The following is a 6,463-nucleotide window of genomic DNA, read 5'->3' as shown; positions in this document are numbered from 1 at the left end:
CTTTTAAAAACATTTTTTCTAAATATTCTTCCTTTGTGTTTTGACGTTATAAATCAGAATAACTGTGTTTTCAGTTCTTCCTGCTGTTCAAAGGGGCAGTAGCGAGTTGTCCTCAAGGACTAGTTAGGACAGACAAAAGCATCATCTTATATCTATCACAGCCCACACATGATCCTGAAAATTGTATTGCAAATTAACTTTTTAAACTGATAATAAAAATGAAAATAAATTCAACAAACATTAATTAAAGTTATTAACATAATAGTTACTTTGAAGTTTTATGTAATATTATATGTTGGTGGGGAGTTTTTATGGAAGTTTAACATTCAAGGATTTCTCCCTGTTTTGGGAAGTGAGTATGATTAGATTTAAATTAGATTCAAGCCAAATTTAGTTAGGAACATTTTCATAAAAGCATTGCATTTCCCTGTTCTTATGTTCTTAGAATAGGGAAGGTAGCCATTAAAATGAGAACATTATCTTCATTTTAAATAGTAACTGTAATTAATATTTATTAAGCACTCATAGTATATGAGGTCTATTATACTTCTTGCATTTAGTAACAGGCACCATTAAGAAAACTGTTCATTATGAGTATCAGGTCTAAGCTGTTAACAATGATGCACAAAAAATTATCCTTCTTATTATTTTAGCTAGTGGGTAATTTGTCTATCTGTGATAATTTCGTTTCCACATTCAGAAACTATGTCACTCATGGAGAGGAGTAGATAAAAGTAAATGATATTCCTTTCAGTATGAAATTTCTCTTTACAATTTCTAATGTTCATTGGGATATAAATTTCAACTGAATTTACTCTGCACAGATTTTTTTTGGGTAAATTTATGCAACCAATCAAGATAATGCTTGTTGCTGGAAACAGTGTGTCTTATCTGTTCATACTACTGGCATTTCACAGATAATTTCTGACTCAGGTCTCTGGCTGCCGGAACCAGGTAAACGACATTGGGGAGTTGGAACAATACTTTTCATAATAAAACTTTGCATGAAAGGAAAATGAAGGGCCTGACTGGGCCCCAGTGTTCCTGGTTAGTGAACCTCTGGTTTAGAGGCAAAGAATGGCAATGAGCTCATGATGGCTTCATCGCACCAGGCAAAGCCAGGGACCTTTGACTGTCACTGCTTAGGAAAGAACGTCTTTTGTGGATTTCTTTCTACAACCAACTTGTTTGGGTAGATCTTAACATTCAGACAGGTTGCTTGAAAATATTTACTTTACAATTGGAAATAAAACAATTTGATATCATGGTCCCTCTTTACAGGTCACATTGTGATGGTGTTAGGATTTGGTAGCAGTTTTACAGTTACTTCTTCACAAAATGGTAGACCGTAGCAACGTCTCTCAGGGTAGCCCACGTGAGGAGGTGTTGGCCACAGCAGACAAAGCCATAGACCCAGGATGACCTTGCAAGTTGGTCCCTGATCCTGCTTCCTGCAGGACCACCTTCAAAGTCACCTTTTTATTTGTCTTTTAGGTCAATTCATATTTCCTGGGATTCTGTATTCTGGGGCTGTTGTGTCTACCTTATCTTTACTACTTAACCACAGCTTGACTACCATATTGTTTTCAGAGGAAGAAAAGACCTTAGCAATCATTATTATGAACTTTCTTGTGGAATAGTCATTTCTTGTACTTTTCTTACGCTCATTATTGAAATGTGAGTTATATGAGGATAGTGAGAATGCATATGGCCTTCAGATTTAAAGTGAAAGCTCATTCATTATAAGTCATTGTAGATATTATAGTATTACAACATGGCACAAGTATACATATGTAACAAACCTGCACGTTATGCACATGTACCCTGGAACTTAAAGTATAATAATAATAAATAATAATAATAATAAAGGAAGACATAAAATTATAAACATGTATGAATCTACTACCAGAGGGGGAAAAAAAAAAGTGCCATTTTGAGGGGTGGGGTGATATATGCTACATGTACATGTTTTTCAAAGGAGCGTGTGCCTTCCATGACTACTTATTCCAGTTCTAGCACATTGCCTCCTCCATACCCACTTGTCCAAATGCAGGTGCTTGTTCTTTAGCTCCCCTGAGTAGGAAGATTTCTATATTGAGACAGACCAGGTTGTCCCCAACATAAAGATTAGAGACAAAGAGCCAAGAATTTCATTGTCCCTCAAGTTTTACTCTCCTTGGACTCCTGTCTTATTTCTTAATTTTTGAATAGTGTTTATTTCTTAATTATACTGATAATGTCCTTTCACAATCACAGCAAAATAATCAAAATCAAGAAATTATAGTATTATCATGAAATCGATAGGCTCTTTTAAAATTTGTTTAGTTGTTCCAGTAATGTGCTTTTTGGTCTCAGGATCCAATTCAAGATCATGCATTGTATTTAGTTGTCATGTCCTTGGCCTCTTTCAATAAGAAATAGTTTCTCAGTCTTTTATTAACTTTTAAAATCTTCACATTTTTGAAGAGTATAGATTACTTTGTAGAAAGTCTCTCTATTTAGATTGTCTGATGGTTCCTCATGATTTATAAATTTTTGGCAGGAATGCCCCAGGAGTGATGCCATGCTCTCCTCAGTGAATCACATCACATATGTCAACTGTCCTATTAATGGTGCTGTTAACTCTGACTAACTTGGTAAAGATGAGGTTTATGAAGGCTCTCCAGTGAAAATTTCATTAACAAGTATGTTGTACTTATGAATTCATAAGAATATTGTGAGGAGATGCATTGAGACTGTGTAATATCATATTCCTCATTACAATTTCACTGATCAGTTTTAGCACCAAGGATGATTCTTTGATTCTTGTCTGAATCAATTATTACTATTGTGGTTCCCAAATTGTAGTTTTCTAATCTGATTATTCTTTGGCAATTTACTTTTTTTTTCTTTACAAATATTGTTTATTTTAATGAAACTGGTACAATGTCCATTTAAAACCCATATCCCAGACCAAAAAGTACAAATAAAATAAAAAAGAGCAGTGTTCTGTTGTATTCATTTCTGCATGTATAACTTTATTAATCGCTAATGAAAATTAGAACTTTTCTGGGATCTTCTGACAAGATTTTAAAAAAATCTTAAAATGCCTTTTCTTCAGTGAAGCCATCTTTGGAGTAGTCATTACTCTCACCTTATCTGTCATCTTGACTTCAACCTGATATTCCTCTTCTTTTGTTCCAGACTCTCAAATTTTAAAAGTAGTTTCAAGTTAAGGAAAGGACATTTTTCCACAGTTCGTTTTTCTGAAAAACTTCCATCTCCCACTGAAAGTCGTAGTCCAGGCATGAAGCAATCATGTGCTAGAACATCAGGGCCAACTGGAAAGTCATTATGAACACTTGCATTTGATCGACCTTATTTATCACCACAAGCCTGAAAATGCAATATCTTGAAAAAGGTGGCCTCTCTGTGCCCACAAAATTTCTAAAAAGGAGAGGGTCCTATGAATGGGACTGAGGCTTGATCACCAAAAATCAGCACGATGAAAACAAACAATAATGAATAATGAGCACTAGAACTACAGTTGGCAGTCTACTATAAGGTAGAGCTTTCACTTCTTGCCAATCTACTTATTTTTATCTGTATGATTTATGGATTTTATGCAAAGGGATATATTCCATTAATATAATTTATTTTGGATGTGCAAATTTTCCTACCGTTTGCAAGCAGGCTGGTTGCTTGTTTTATTTGACATGTCCTGATATTCTTTGAGCAATTCCTTACTTTGTAGTACAATAAGATGGCCCATTTCCATTTCGTATTTTTCTGTTCCTAGCTCTAACAGTCAGCTGTTTTTTCAGACAGTCCTAGTTTCTTTTAGTGAAGTATGATATTTAGAAACCATTTTCTGAATGCTAGGTGTGCTCATTGTAATCAGTTGCATTATTGGAGGCTTTCTCTATTTATCTATTAGAAGAGCTAAAAAAATTGTGTATATATTCAAATATACATCATCTATCTATCTATCTATCTATCTATCTATCTATCTATCTATCTATCTACCATCTATCTATCTACCATCAATCTATCTATCATGAGTTCACATTCCAATTCACCACTTTAGACCTCTTTCTCCTTTCCCTTTGTAACACTGTTCTTCATTAATAAGAAACCTGACTCTTTTTATTCATAATATGTTTATGTATCTGTTTAACCTCTCTGTAGCTAACCAACTTCTAGTTGTGCCTGCCTAAAACTGACCCACCATTAAAATGAAGGGGAAGGAAGAGGAAAGATAAAGGAAAAGAGAATAGTTAGAGAGCTGGGTCCTGGGCATGCCACATTCTCCCTCCCACCACCACTTTTCACAAAGAAGGTGATAAGGGAGATGGGGTAACTGTTTTGTTATGGCAGTTAGCATAATACGTTACATGTAGTAGACACTCAATAAGTATTAATGGAGCGAATAAAGGATATTTCTGGGGCAAAAATTAATTTTATCTGAGAATATGCCCTCCTTAAATATTTGAAATAAGGATTAATCTTCTAAACAAAATTATTTGGCATTAATTTATTTAAATAACAGGATGAGTTGGATAATCTGCTGAAGGCCTGGACTAAATCAGAGGTAGAGACAACATCAGAATGCTAAACTGTTACCAGTTTGGCTATTAGTTTCTCTGCTTCTTTTTCTTTTTTGACTACCGTTTTAGTATTTACATTTAAATTTTGGGAAATATAAAAAATTTTCAATTTCAAAAATCTTCTTCAAACCTCCTCTTGAGAAAAGCTCTCCTATTTTCATCTAATTTTTGAAGAACAGAGGGTCAAAGGTAGACAGAATCCTTAGAAACCAGAATTGGTGGGCTCTAAACCATTGGTTGACCCATTTCTGCAAAGTTAAAACAGTGACAGTTTGTATTTACATGGTACTTTCTACTAGCTAATTGCTTTATTTTCAGTTTTCTTAGAAATTTATTTCAAAACCTATGTGAAATATATAGGGTGCTTGGATCAGTTATTGAAGGATAATAATGATTTTTCTTCATAGAAAGTCTTTAGAAAAGGTATCTTTCTTTCATGTTGAGATGGACTTTCCTGTCCTGAATCCAAGGGGTTATCTTTAGAAATTGTCTTACAGATGGATAGATTTAAAAAAATTAGTTGTTAAAATGCTTTATTAATCTACAAAATTTTCGGTTGTCTTTTCTCACTTAATAGTGTCAGGCTTCAATTCCAGTGAGTGTCAGAGGATTTGAGAAGTCTAGTGCAGTTGCCAGGGGCAATAATTTTAATTTTTATGAAACAATTTGTCTTCCCTGCACATGATTTATTTTAGCTGTGGCCTAATTTCTTTCAAGCCTTAGTCCCAAGTGCCTGTGATAATTTGCAAAACTTGATGAGATAATCTGGAGTTTTCCACGTGTCGATGTAGGATAACTGCTTCTGATTTTGCGGACAGAAAACTGAGAGACATAATAAAGTGGAAGATTGCACTACAAGTCGGCAGAATAGCTAAACTAGGTCTCAATCACTTAACTCACTATCCGATTAGAAGATCTCTACCTTGTTAACTTCTTTTTTCAGTCTGATTTCCATCCCTAGGCGTGGGTGTCTTTATTCTATACATGAAGCTTTATTTGCTTCAAAGGCACTCCTACACAGAGGAGAAGAAACACGCAGTTAGATTGATTGGTATTTTGCCTTGGGATTTGTAAGGATGTTTGTTGAAGGCTAATACTGCGAAGAGGGTTAATGATGTGGAATTCAAGATGAAGACTCAATTCTTGACCTATTGTTTAAAATTATATAGCTACGTGATACAAATTTGATGGTGAAAACTATTGGTCATGAGCATTCATCCAGTAGCATTTAAAGCCAAATAATTTTGGGTGGTAATCTCTCCACTACTGACAAGAAACTCTGTGTTGCAGAGTCTTCCTCAAGTGATTTTAATAATTTCTCCTCTAGTACTCCCCTAAGCCACTAGACATGTTGATTGATTTGTGAGTATTCAGAGTCAAAACTGATTTTAATGTTGATCCTGGTAAAATATTATCCAAAAAATAAAACTGACACTCCTCTTCACTTTCTTCTCAAACTATTTTAAATATTTTAAAGAGAAAAAATGATATCTATTTCTATTTTTAGAACATTATTTCTATCCCTGCTGCCCTCCATCATTGCTGATCACCCCAAACTGGAGGTTAACTTTGGGTTTCTTTGAATTCATGTTTTCTTTCTCTTTTAGTGTGCTCTGAGTGAACTGTAACAACTCAATGTGAACTCCCATCCTACCTGCCAATCAGTGACTCATTTAATAAGCATAAACTAATAAAGGAATGGTCAAGTATAACATTTTGCATATCTGTTTATAAGGAAAAAGATTGGAGATGCTGATTTGGAAACAGATTAGGGGAAAAAATATCCCTTTTCTTTATGCCCAGGAGCTCACATTGACCACTCTCCTGAAGGAGAAGAGATAAGACAACCTGAATATCACTTAAAAAGTATATCTCTT

Source organism: Mandrillus leucophaeus, unplaced genomic scaffold, assembly GCF_000951045.1.
Source record: "Mandrillus leucophaeus isolate KB7577 unplaced genomic scaffold, Mleu.le_1.0 Scaffold796, whole genome shotgun sequence".
NCBI classification, from domain to species: domain Eukaryota; kingdom Metazoa; phylum Chordata; class Mammalia; order Primates; family Cercopithecidae; genus Mandrillus; species Mandrillus leucophaeus.
The sequence above is the reverse complement of the archived record's forward strand: the minus strand, read 5'-3'. Positions refer to the sequence as shown.